This window comes from Manis pentadactyla, chromosome 7 (assembly GCF_030020395.1).
Source record: "Manis pentadactyla isolate mManPen7 chromosome 7, mManPen7.hap1, whole genome shotgun sequence".
Taxonomy (NCBI): domain Eukaryota; kingdom Metazoa; phylum Chordata; class Mammalia; order Pholidota; family Manidae; genus Manis; species Manis pentadactyla.
Window position 1 is genome coordinate 33,347,781 of NC_080025.1, and position 13,283 is coordinate 33,361,063.

The following is a 13,283-nucleotide window of genomic DNA, read 5'->3' on the forward strand; positions in this document are numbered from 1 at the left end:
TATTGATACGCAGATGTACTAAAGCCAGGCGAGATATTCTGGAAATGTTACAATTTTAGCCATTCATGAGCACTGGTGGAAGATTCCATAAAGGTCCAGGCAGAGATGGCCTGTGAGCAGATGAAAACGTAGAGCTAAAGGAGGGCTATCTGGAAATAAGTGGAAGAATCTAACTAAGAAGGGAGGGACTTGGTTGGAAAAAGACTACACCAGGCAGTAATCATAGAGATATTCTGAGGCCTTAAGGGGAGGCCAGAAGAGGAGACCAGAGCTGCCTATTCTCGCCCCAGAGGGGAACTGGGGCTAAGCGGCAGCTGTGGAGCTGGATTTCAGTCAACCTGAGTACCTTTTCCTACAGCTGGAATTGGGGGGGAAATGGAAAGGCCAGGGACAAGGGGCGTGACCCATGGCGTCAGGGAGGGGAGTTCCTTTCTAGGGAAAATGCACCCCCCACGGCCCCACCAAAGCTGCTTTCCTTTCCTGCCCCAACCCTCCCTTTACCAGAACCCCCACCTTCCAGGCAGCTGGCTAAGCAACCCATTAAGGCCAGCTTCCTAACTCATAAACGAACCCTTTTGTTCCATGGGTTCTTGTTCATGGAGTCAAAGAATGAACTTGGGAAACACTCAAAAGTAGGAGAGCAACGGAGAGGCTTTTGTTTTGAGAGGGCGTGAGGATAGAGCTCCTGGCTCACGCTGGGAGGGGACAAGCGAGTCCCAGGTGGTGAGTATGGTAGGGGATTTATAGGCGGTTGAGACACAAAGGGCTAGGGATACAGACCTGCTAAGTGGTCCCAAAATGTTTATCTTTGAGGAGACATTAAGTTTCTTATCGGTCTTCTGCAAAATTAGCTTAACACAAGAAATGTACTGCTCTGATTCTCTCAGGAAAGCAGCTTCTTGGTCTCGGAGCATATCATCCAAGACTGCCTGCTCTTCTTTCAAGGTGAGCTGAGTAATTGTCTGTCTGTTAACGAGTATGTTAAGAAACTTACTTTTTTAACTTCTTGGGTTTTAAAATACAATCTTATCTTTATGATGGAATCCTTCTTGTTTTAACTACATAAATGACTGGGCTTGTTTGCTGAAATCAATTGTCCAGGTTGCAAATTATTTTATTAGGCTGGAGGAGGAAAAGCAGTATCTGGATAAAGTTAAAAACATAAGCTGGGTCTTTCAGCAGGCTCAAGTAAATCTTACCATTGTATGACTTAACTGACACAATGAAGACTTGGGCTATGCTGAGGTATCTTCTTATCTGGGGGATATTCAAACATTCTAGGCCAAGTTACTCCTGGCTTTTTAGTTTTAACTCATTTCACTGAAGAATGCCTATAATTCTCAGTTTGATATTTTTACCTTAGAGAATTAATGTGACTGACTTTGCTTAATGTTTAACGTGGAGTTTCATAGGGTTTCTTTGCACATTGTTACATTGTTCTGATTGTGATTAACCTGCTTTTTTGCAGAGGCCCTCACCCTACTCTGTCTAAAGCCACAGCCCCTGTTTCACTTCCAACCCAAGAATTTGCAGAGATGAGGAAGAATTTGTTCATTTGAACAAATCCCCTGGGTGACAGGTACACAGGGAAAATTTCACAATTATGGAAAGGAGCAGAGGTCCGGTGCCACGCCTTCTTGGCTACGTAGCCCATTGCTGGAAAAGCTCCAACCAAGGTAATAACCACCTGTTCCATCACAGGGTGTGTGAGAGACTGGACCCAAAGGCCACAGAGTCATGTGGCACAGACACCTACCATGTATCCTGTGCCTGGCCACTTGCCTTTGGCATCCCCAGGGAGTGATGAAGCAGATACACTGGCCCTGGTGCGCTGGCTAGAAGGACAGCCTGCCTCTGATGGGGCCCAATGGTCATTTGAGGAATAGTTATTGGGGGGGTATTGTTAGACAATAAGAATCTGGCAAAAATATTTCCTAGTATTAGGCGTTTGATTGAGTATGTTAATGTTGGGTTCTTTTCGTTAATACTATTTCAGGTTGTAAATCGAGGTTGTCGGGGCAATATGGAAAATACAATTGGGTGCCATAGGCAGCTGTTGGGCAGGTGCAGCCAGAAGAGTGATAAGAAGGGCTCAGGCGTTTGAATGCAACGTGTGAGCACCTCACTGATAAGGTCTTTGGAGCAGAATCCTGTAAGGAAGGGCATTCCTGTTAGGGCTGCGCTTCCAGTGATGAGAGCGGAGGTGGGGAGGGGAAGAGTCTCCTATTTTTCGGATGTCTTGTTCATCATTTAGACTATGAATAATTGACCCCGAGCACGTGAACAATACGGCCTTAAAGAAGGCATGGGTAAAGATATGTAGAAAGGCTAAATGTGGCTGATTAATGCCAATGGTAACTATTATTAGGCTGAGTTGACTTGAAGTTAATAAAGCTACAGTTTTTTTATGTCGTTTGGGTAAGGGGCACAAATAGCTGTAAACAGAGTTGTGGTGGCTCCTAAACATAAAGTTACTGTTTGAATTATTTTACTGTTTTCTATTAGAGGGTAAACTTGCATTGAAAGAAATATCCTGCAACAGCTATTGTACCAGAATGAAGTAGTGCTGATACTGGGGTTGGCCCTTCTGTAGCAGAAGGAAGTCAGGGATGTAGGCCAAATTGTGCAGATTTTCTGGCTGCAGCTAGTAGTAGTCCTATTGGAGGAATGTTTGTGTTTTCAGCACTGAGAATAAAGATTTGTTGAAATTCTCATGAGTTTAGGTTGGGAAGAAATCATGCTATAGATACAAGAAATCAGTGTCTCCAATACGATTATATAAGATTGCCTGTATAGCAGCAGTATTTGCATCTGTGCGCCCATATCATCAGCCAATGATTCCAACTCCTTCTCAACCAATAAAAAGTTGGAATAGATTGTTTGCGGTGGTTAGAATTCTTACTGTGGTTAAGAAAGTTAATATTTGAAGACTTGATTAATATAAGGGTCTGACTCTGTGTACCATAAGGAGAATTCTATGATGGATCATGTGATGAAAGTGCAATGGTATGTTATAGAAAATAATCTAATTTTAAGCTTATTGATATTTTTATGGTTTGATTTGTTATCCAGTGTGGGTAAAATTGAAACATTTCCAGAGTATCTCGCCTGGTTTTAGTACACCTTCATATCAGCAGGCGTTCAGAGGTGGAAAGAAGTATAGCTTTAGTGCATTTGCATCTTTTCTCAGGGGTGGATCAGTCATCTCCATATCAGGGGGTAATTACGAGGGCAATGGAGGGCTTATCTGTACCTGAGAGGTGAGGGGGAGGGCCAGTTTTGCTGCTGCTTGAGCAGGGGAGAGCGGTGGGCTGGACTGCAGTTTGTGAGTAATAAATGGGTTTTAAACTTTATTCCTTCCTTTGATTTCAGTTTTTAGAGGTATTTTGCCCTGGGATTTCCTTGTTCTGGACTAACACCTGGCGCAGTTGGCAGGGTGCCTCTGAACCCGAAATCTGTCATAATGGTTGCGACCTTTGGGAGGGCCGCCCCAAGAAATGATGGGGAGAAGTGGTGTTCACGCCGAGGGACATGTGTGTACACTCGTGTGGTCATGGAGGCACCACTACTGCTGCTGGCTGCACTGACCCCCGCCTGTGACCCAACCCTAAGGCTACTGCTTGTGCCGCTGCTTCTGCTCCTGCTGCCGGCTGGAGACTGGTCACAGTTATGGAAAGGAGCAGAGGTCCGGTACCACGCCTTCTTGGCTACGTAGCCCATTGCTGGAAAAGCTCCAACCAAGGTAATAACCACCTGTTCCATCACAGGGTGTGTGAGAGAGTGGACCCAAAGGCCACGGAGTCATGTGGCACAGACACCTACCATATATCCTGTGCCTGGCCATTTGCCTTTGGCATCCCCAGGGAATGATGAAGCAGACACACTGGCCCTGGTGCGCTGGCTAGAAGAACAGCCTGCCTCTGATGTAGCCCAATGGCTACATCAATGTTTATTGCATGCAGGGCAAAAGACAATGTGGGCTGTAGCCCATTGGTGGGGCTTGCCATTGACCTTTGAAGAAGTCAGTCGAGCCCAGGAGAGCCCCGCACATTGTGCAGATCAGCAAACCACCAAGAGGGGCCTAGAGCATCTTTTTGCAACCTATGGCCAGCCACAGGTGATTAAGAGTGATCGAGGCACTCACAATATTGGAAATGCTTTGCAAGGATAGGTGCAGCAATTAGGAATTAGGTGCAACAATTAGGAATAAAATGGATGTGGCCTTGGACGTTTCAACACATGGGTTTTCTGGCACCTTGGGGAAAAGGCCTGGAAGCTGGCCTCCTGTGTATTCCTGAGTGGCCCCCCATAATCACAGTTATTTACTTCTACAGTCCTTGACGAGTAAATTGTAAGGCAAGATTTCCTGAGGGGTGGCTTGTAGGTAAAACCGAAACATTTCCAGAATATCTCGCCTGACTTTAGTACACCTGAATATCAACAGGCGTTCAGAGGTGGAAAGAAGTATGGCTTTAGTGCATTTGCATCTTTCTTCACGGGTGAAGTTCATTTCCATATCAGTGGGTAAGTACGAGGGCAATGGAGGGCTTATCTGCACCTGAGAGGTGAGGGGGAGGGCTGGTTTTGCTGCTGCTTGAGCCGGAGAAAGCGGGGGCCAGACTGCAGTTTGTGAGTAATAAACGGGTTTTAAACTTTATTTCTCCCTTTGACTGATTTCGGTTTTTAGAGGTATTTTGCCCTGGGATCTCCTTTCCCCAGACTTAACACCCAGTGTTGGTTAGAAATGCCTGTTTCTTTGTTTGAGTGAATGAATGCTATTGCAGGGATTGTGCTAATAGCAAAAGCAAATGCAACTATATTTTTACGTACATATTGGTAGGACTAATTAAGATTGGTACGACTAATATTGTTAGTGTTATAAGTGAAGAGCATACTATGATATTAATTACTTTTATTTGAAGTTGCACCTATTTTTTGATTCCTAAGACCAGTGGATAACTACCATCCTTTTAAAAGTTTGAGAAAGCCATATATTTACATATGGGAGCATGAATTAGCAGTTCTTGCAAGTTTTTTCAGTAAATAAGAAGTCAGGGTCTTCTATGATCAGATTCACAATCTGATGTTTTTGTTAAACTATATTTCCAGTAAAGTAAGCCTAGGATAATTTGGGGGTTAGTAGATAGTATTGTGAGGGGCTGTATGTATAGGGCTATTAAGAGTATTCTCTCGTGTAAAGGAGGGGTTAATGTTAATGTGATGTGTATATTTAGTTCATTGAGTAGATATTAATATATATAAAGAGTAGATGGTCATGATTATAATATTTGTTCCTATTAGCATAAAGGTAGCGTGAGATCATGAAAATGTTGCTATTACTACAAGTAGTTCTCCAGTTAATTGTAGGTGGCAGAGCTAAGTTGGTTAAACTTGTTCGAAGTCCTCAGGCAGTTTTCAGTGGTAGGAGTGTCTGCAGTCCTCATGCTAGTATCATAGTTCGACTGAATTCGTTCACAGTTTGTGTTGGCCAAGCAAAATAATATAGATGACGTGTGCAATTTGAGGGCTGTGGCCCCTATGTAGCTTCATGGTGTTTGGATTAAACTTGCTGTGATTACGAGTGCTATGTAACTTACAGATGAGTAGGCTATTAGTGACTTTAGATCGGTTTGTCATAAAAAGATATAACTTGTTATAATCATGCTTCATAGAGAGAATATTAGAAACGGATAGGCTATGAAAGTTGTTATTGGCTCAAGTATAATAGTAATGCGTAATATTCAATATCCCCGAAGCTAGGACTGCTGCAAGTACTATGGATCCTGCAATGGGGGCTTCAACATGGGCTTTGGGCAATCAAAGGTGTAGGCCATATAATGGTATTTTTAGTATAAATGTCATTATACATGGTAGTCAAATCAGTATATTGGATCAAGAGTTGTTTATAGGTTTTGCTCAGTATTGTAGTAGTAGATTGAGAGTTCTTATTATATTTTGAGTGTATATGAGGATTACTATAGGAGAGGAAGTGAGCCTACTATTGTATAAAAGAGAAAGTAAAATCCTGCATTTAAGCGGTCTGATTTCCTCAGTGTGTAACGATGGTAAGAGTTGGTACAAGTGTTGCCTCAAATAGGATATAAAATATAATAAATTCAGAGGGGGTAAATGTTATAATCAATAGTATTTGAAGTGTAATTAATATAGTGACAACTTTCTTCAGGCTAAATGCTCATTACATAAATGGGCTTGACTAGCTATTAGTATTAGAGATAGAAGTCCTATTATTAATGTTAGTAGAGGTGCTGATAAGGGATCAGAGAGAAAAAAGTGAAGTTTAGGCTATTGCTGTCATGCTGATTTAGGGTGGATAAAGATACAAGGCTAATTAGCAATCTATGAGATGTTATGTTAATTCATACCATATTCTTGTTTGATAATCATGTTAGATTTGTATAACTGGAAATAATTAGTTTTAACATTGGAGAAGTTTAAGTTTTGTGTGTAATCTGTGCCATATGTATTGGATACTAATACTAGTAAGGACAGGCCTAAAGCAGCTTCACATGCTGCGAATATGAGCAGAATATTGGGTACTATGCTAGGTAGTGTGAAATGGGTATTTAAGATTGTAATAGCGAGTATGATAAATAAAGATAATATCATGCCCTCTAGACATACTAGTGAGGATATAAGGTGTGATGATATATCAGTATTCCTATGAGGGAAATAATAAATGGCAATATAATGTTAGTAAATACTAAAGACACTTGATAGCTATGGGCAAGTCATGATCTAATGAGTCGAAATCGTTCATTTTAGCTAAACTAGCTATCATATTCAGTTCATTCAAGGCCCTTTTGTGTTCATTCATAAGCTAGACTGGTAACTAATAGCAAAATAATAGGGCTACTGTAAGTATCATGTCTAGATGGTTTGTCTGTGATGCTCATAGAAATTTGGAAGAAGTAGTGCAATTTCCAGGTCAAATAGTAGAAATGTAATTGCGATTAGGAAAATTTTTATAGAAAAGGGCAGATATGCTGACCCTATGGGGTCGAATCCACATCGTAAGGGTTACTTTTTCTGAGTATGCGTTTAGTTGTGGGAGTCAAAGGCAACTAATGTAAGTAAAGATGCTAATAAAGTGTTAGTTGCTATCGCCAGTAGTAGGTTTATTATTTTCTTCTGGGTTTTTACCAGAGCCCGTTGTTGATTAGAAGTCAACTACACTGTGTGTACTGAGAAAACAAGAGCCTCATCAATAAGTGGAGACATATAGGAATAATCGTACTATGTCTACAAAGTGTCAAAATATTAGGCAGCAGCTTCGAAACTGAAATGGTGGTTAGATGTAAAGTGATATTTGAGTTGTTGTAGAAGGCATACAACTAGGAAGGAGGATCCGATAATAACGTGTAATCCATGAAATCCGGTTGTTATGAAAAATGTAGAGCCGTATACTCCGTCGGAGATTGTAAATGGTGCCTCATAGCATTCGGATATTTTTAGAAGGGAGAAGTAGATGCCTAGGAGAATTGTGATCGATAGGGCTTGGAGTATATGATTTCGGTTACCCTCCGTCAGACTAGATGTGCTCAAGTCATTGAAGCTCCAGAGGCTAGTAGCATGGATGTGTTAAGTAACGGAACTTGTAGGGGATTAAGGGGGTTAATGCCTATAGGAGGTCAACACCCTCCTAGCTCAGGAGTTGGAGCTAGACTTGAGTGATAAAATGCTCAGAAAATACTTTGGAGATGATAAGATTATACCATATTGAAGTCCTTTTTGGACTGTTGGTGTGTGATGGCCTTGAAAGGTACTTTCTCGCATGATATCATTAAAAGAGCAGGCAGTGCTCCAGTTAGAGGTCAGGGGCTTGGATTCACTGTGTGGTAGGAGTGGGTTTGGTGGGTCATTATGTGTTGCCATGCAGGTAGAGGCTAACTAGTAGAGTGAATACATACACTTGAATAAGTGCTACTGCAAATTCAAGAATTGTAAGATTAAAATAATAAAAGTAGTTGTTGTCACAATGAGGCTAATTGATATTAAAGCTAAGGTTGCACTTCCAATCAGGTGTATTAATAAGTGACCTGCAGTAATGTTAGCTGTTAATTGTACTGCAAGTGCGACAGGTTCAGTAAATGTACTGATTGTCTTGATAACCACTAATATAGGGATGAGAGGGGTTGGTGTGCCTTGAGGTAAAAAATGGGCTAGAGATGCTTTTGTTTTATGTCAAAACCCTGTAATAACTGTTGCTGCCCATAGGGGATAGCCATGCCTAGATTTATTGATAACTGGGTCATGGCGGTAAATGAATGAGGTAAGAGACCTAATAAGTTTGTAGAAGCAATAAAAATGATTAGTGATATTAATATTAGAGTTCAGATTTGTCCTTTGTGGTTGTGCATAGTTATATTTGTTTGGATGTTTGTTGTAGAAACCATTGTTGTATAGACAGGGTATGATTGGTGACTAGTTCTGATGTTGGGAAGAGGATGGTTGGGAATATAATAATAATTGTAATAATAGGAATTCCTATTATTGGGGTAATAAAAGAGGCAAATAGATTTTCGCTCATTTTTCTTCTCGGGTTGGTGATTTTGTTTGTACAATTTTATTGTAACTTCTATGTTTTGGGGGTATTGATGCTTAGATACTTCTAATTGAAATAAAATAAAGAGAGTTAAGATTATAGGTATGATTGTGATAAATAATGTTGTGTTGTCTGAGGCATGTCATTAAGGAAAAGTATCTATCTTTAACTTAAAAGGTTAATGCTACTAGCTTCTTAATGCTCTTACAGAATTTATACAGATCAGTTTTTGAATGTTTTCAATGGAACTGATTCGAGGACAGTTGGCATGAAGCTGTGACTTGAGCCGTAAATTTCTGAGCACTGCCCCTGAAATAAACCAGGTTGGGTTGGTATGAGAGTTGTCTGGCTCAGTCGCCCAGGGAGAGCATCTGTTTTGAGGCCTAGACAGATGGGGCTGCTCAGGAGTGCAGGGTGTCTTCTGATGAGATAAGTATTTGAGTGGTTATTTCTCTGGGTAGCACAAGTCAATTATCTACTTCTAGGAGTCATTCACCTGGTTTTAAGTCCTGTGCAGGGATTATAAACGTGTCAGTTTAGATCTTCATAGTCTCCTAGTCTGTGTATTCATAGCTTCAGTACCATTGGTGACCTGTTGTTTTTACAGTTAGTGAAGGGCTGTTAATTTCATCTATTATGTAAAGAATACGTAATGAGGGTAGGGCAATGAGAATAAGAATAATTGCAGGTAGGATAGTTCAAATAGTTTCTACTTCTTGGGCTTCTATTGTATGAGTGAGTTTAGTTAATATAAGTGAAATAATATATAAGGCTAAAGAAATAATTAAGAAAACAGTGATCAGTGTTTAGTCGTGAAAATGAAGTAACTCCTCCATAATAGGGGATGTGGCATCTTGAAAGCCTAGTTGAAAGGGGCATGCCATGGAAGTATAAAGGACTTAAACCTATAATTGAACTTTGACAAAGTTATGTAAATTTTACTAATACTTCAATAATTGAGAAACACATAGAGGTTATGATACTGGCTTGAAACCATTTTTGCGGGGTTCGATTCCTTCCTTTCTCGTTTGCTCAAGTTTACAAAGGCAGGCTCCTCAAATGTATGGTAAGGTGGGGGGCAGCCGTGTAACCATTCAAGATTAGTATTAGTTCTACTATGTGCACTTCTCGTTTAGAAGCAAAAGCTTCTCAGATTATAAAAATTATAAGTATAATGGCAGTTAGTGAGATAAAGGATCCTATGGATGACACAGTATTTCATGTTGTGTAAGCATCTGGGTAATCAGAATAACGTCGTGGTATTCCTGCAAGTCCGAGAGAATGTTGAGAGAAAAAATTTATATTAACACCCACAAATGTAATTGTAAAGTGAATCTTTGCTTATGTAGGGTTGAAGTATATCCTGAAAATAGAGGAAATCAATGTACAAATCCCCCCATAATAGCAAAAACTGCACCTATGAAGAGCACATAGTGAAAATTGGCTACTACATAGTAAGTATCATGAAGAACAATATCTAATGATGAATTAGCTAGTACAATACCAATTAAACCCCCTACTGTAAACAAGAAAATAAAGCCCAGAGCCCATAATATAGCTGGGGATCATTTTACATTTCCACTGTGCAGAGTTGCTAATCAACTGAATACTTTCACACCTGTTGGAACTGCAATAATTATAGTGGTGGATGTAAAATAGGGGCATGTATTAACATCTACGCCTACTGTAAATATATGATGTGCTCATACAATGAAACCTAGAAAGCCGATTGACATTATTGCCCAGACTATGCCCATATGCCCAAAAGGTTCTTTTTTCTCTGAGTGGTAGGTTACAATATGAGAGATTATTCCAAAGTCAGGAAGGATTAAAATATATACTTCGGGGTGACCAAAAAATCAGAATAAGTGTTGATATAAAATTGGATCCCTAACCCCAGCAGGATAAAAAATCTTGTATTTAGGTTGCGGTCTGTTAAAAATATTGTAATGCTGGCAGCTAGAACAGGTAGAAACAGTAGTAGGAGTACGGCTGTAACTAGAACTGATCACACAAATAGTGGAATTTGATATTGGCTTATAGCGGGAGGTTTTATGTTAATAATAGTTGTGATGAAGTTAATAGACCCTAGAATTGATGAGACACCTGCTAACTGAAGAGGAAAGATAGTTCAATCTACTGAGGGCCCTGCATGTGCTAAATTACCTGCTAAGGGGAGATATACGGTTCAACCGGTTCCAGCTCCTGTTTCGAGTATAGAGGGGATGCCAGCAGCAGAAGAAAGAAGGGACGGAGGAGTCAAAACCTTACGTTATTTATACGTGGAAATGCTATGTTATGTCCGGGGCACCAATTATTAAAGGTACTAGTCAGTTTCCAAAGCCCCCAGTTGTAATAGGCATCACCATAAAGAAAATCGTTACAAAGGCGTGCGCAGTTACAGTTACATTACAGATCTGGTCATCACCTAAGAGGGGAAGGTCCCAGGCTGGCTGCCAGTTCAGCACGGATAGGGAGGCTTAGAGTGGTGTCCACTCTTCCCACTCAAGCGCCAAACAGAAGATACAATGTGCTGGTGTCTTTGGGATTAGTTGAAAATAATTGACCATTGGGGAACATGGGTAATGTGGCTGAATAAGTATTAGACTGTAAATCTAAAGACAGAGGTAAAGTCCTCTTCTTGCCAAGTCTGAGGCGTTTTACATACTGAATTGCAAATTCAGAGAAGCAGCTTCAATTCTGCCAGGACGTCTCCCGCCACCTTTTTTTTTATGGCAGGAGAAGCAGATTGAAGCCTGCTGATGAGGGTTTTAGCTGTTAACTAAAGTTTCATGGGTTTGTATCCCCTCAATCTAGTGAGGATTTAGCTTAAGAAAAGTTTGATTTGCATTCAAGTGATGTAGGATGGAGTCTTACAGTCCTTAGGACCAGAAATTAAGTGTTTTATACTTGCTTAGAGCTTTGAAGACTCTTGTTCTGTGTAATCTAAATTTCTAGTTTAGAATTGATATGGTTGGAATTAGTGGAAGTATTATTGTGGATAGAATAATTAGGGGTGGGGCTAATTTTTTGTGTTTTGTAGTTTCAAATTGTCACTTTATTTTTATGTTGTTGGTTATTCAGAATATTGTGTTGTGGAATAAGGTAGGCGCATATAAAAATGTAAGTTTAGTAGTGCTATCACTGCTATTATTGTTGGTCATTATTTCATTGTTTTTGGTAAGTTCTTGAATGATCATTCATTTAGGTAAAAGTCCGGATAATGGTGGAAGGCCTCCAACTGATAGTAGGATTGTGAGCATAATTACAATTAGTGGTGTCTTATTTGATAGATGAGACAAAGATAAGGTTGATGTCAATGAGTTGTATAGTAGCATTATGAATATTGATAGGGTCATTATAATATAAATTAGGAGGTTGAGAATAGTAATAGTTGGGTTATATGTTATGATTATTATTATTCAACCTATGTGGGCAATTGAGGAGTAAGCTATAGTTTTTCATAATTGTGTGTTTGGTTTAGCCCCCACAGCCTCCAGTTAAAATTGAGAGTGTTGCTATAGTGCTTATCAAGTTTATGTTAATTGTGGGTGAAATCTGACATAGAACTGAGATGGGTGTGATTTTTTGTCAGGTTCATAGTAGCATGCCCGACGATGGCACGGTTGCTTGTGTTGCTTGTGAACTCAGAAGGGGAATGGGGCTATTCCCAGTGTTATGGCTGTGACTGCGGTAATGAGAGACGCAGTGGTATCATTTTTTTTTTTTTAGGAGAGCAAGGCAGACGCTTTTATTTAGAGAAAAAGCAAGAGGACAGAGTTCCTCACTCAGGCCAGGAGGGGACAAGAGAGCCCCTGGGTGGTGCACTGTCTAGGGGTTTTATAGGCGGTTGAGAGACAAAGGGCTAGGGATGTACACTTGCTAAGTGGCCCCAAAATGTTTACTTTTGAAGAAACACTAAGTTTCTTATTAGTCTTCCTGGTTATTTACAATAATTTTACAACTCTGATTTCCTCCCAGGAGAGCAGCTTCCTGGGGTGGGAGCATATCACTCAAGGCTGCTTGCTTTGCTCCCAAGGTGGGCTGAGTTATTGTCTGTTTGTTAAGAAACTTACTTTTTAACTAATTGGTTTTTTTTCTATCATTAATGTACAATTACATGAGCAACACTATGGTTACCATTATCAAGTCCCCAACACATACCCCATTACAATCACTGTTCATCAGCGTAGTAAGATGCTATAGAATCACTACTTGTCTTCTCTGTGTTGTACAGCCCTCCCCGCCCCCTCTCCCCCACATTATATGTGCTACTCCTAAAGCCCCTTTCTCCCCCTTATCGCTCCCTTCCCACTCATCCTCCCCAGTCCCTTTCCCTTTGGTAACTGTTAGTCCATTCTTTGGTTCTGTGAGTCTGCTGCTGTTGATCCTTCAGTTTTTGCTTTGTTCTTATACTCCACAGATGAGTGAAATCATTTGGTAATTGTCTTTCTCCACCTGGCTTATTTGACTGAGCATAATACCCTCTAGCTCCATCCATGTTGTTGCAAATGGTAGGATTTGTTTTCTTCTTATGGCTGAATAATATTCCATTGTGTATATGTACCACATCTTCTTTATCCATTCATCTACTGATGGACACTTAGGTTGCTTCCATTTCTAGGCTATTGTAAATAGTGCTGCGATAAACATAGGGGTGCATATGTCCTTTTCACACTGGGCTGCTGCATTCTTAGGGTAAATTCCTAGAAGTGGCATT

The 13,283-nt window shown here is 40.4% G+C and overlaps 1 pseudogene; it reads right to left on the reverse strand.

Moving 5' to 3' along the window:
- Positions 1-8,621: 8,621 nt before the first annotated feature.
- Positions 8,622-12,925, reverse strand: LOC118917966 (cytochrome c oxidase subunit 1-like; annotated as a pseudogene).
- Positions 12,926-13,283: the final 358 nt, after the last annotated feature.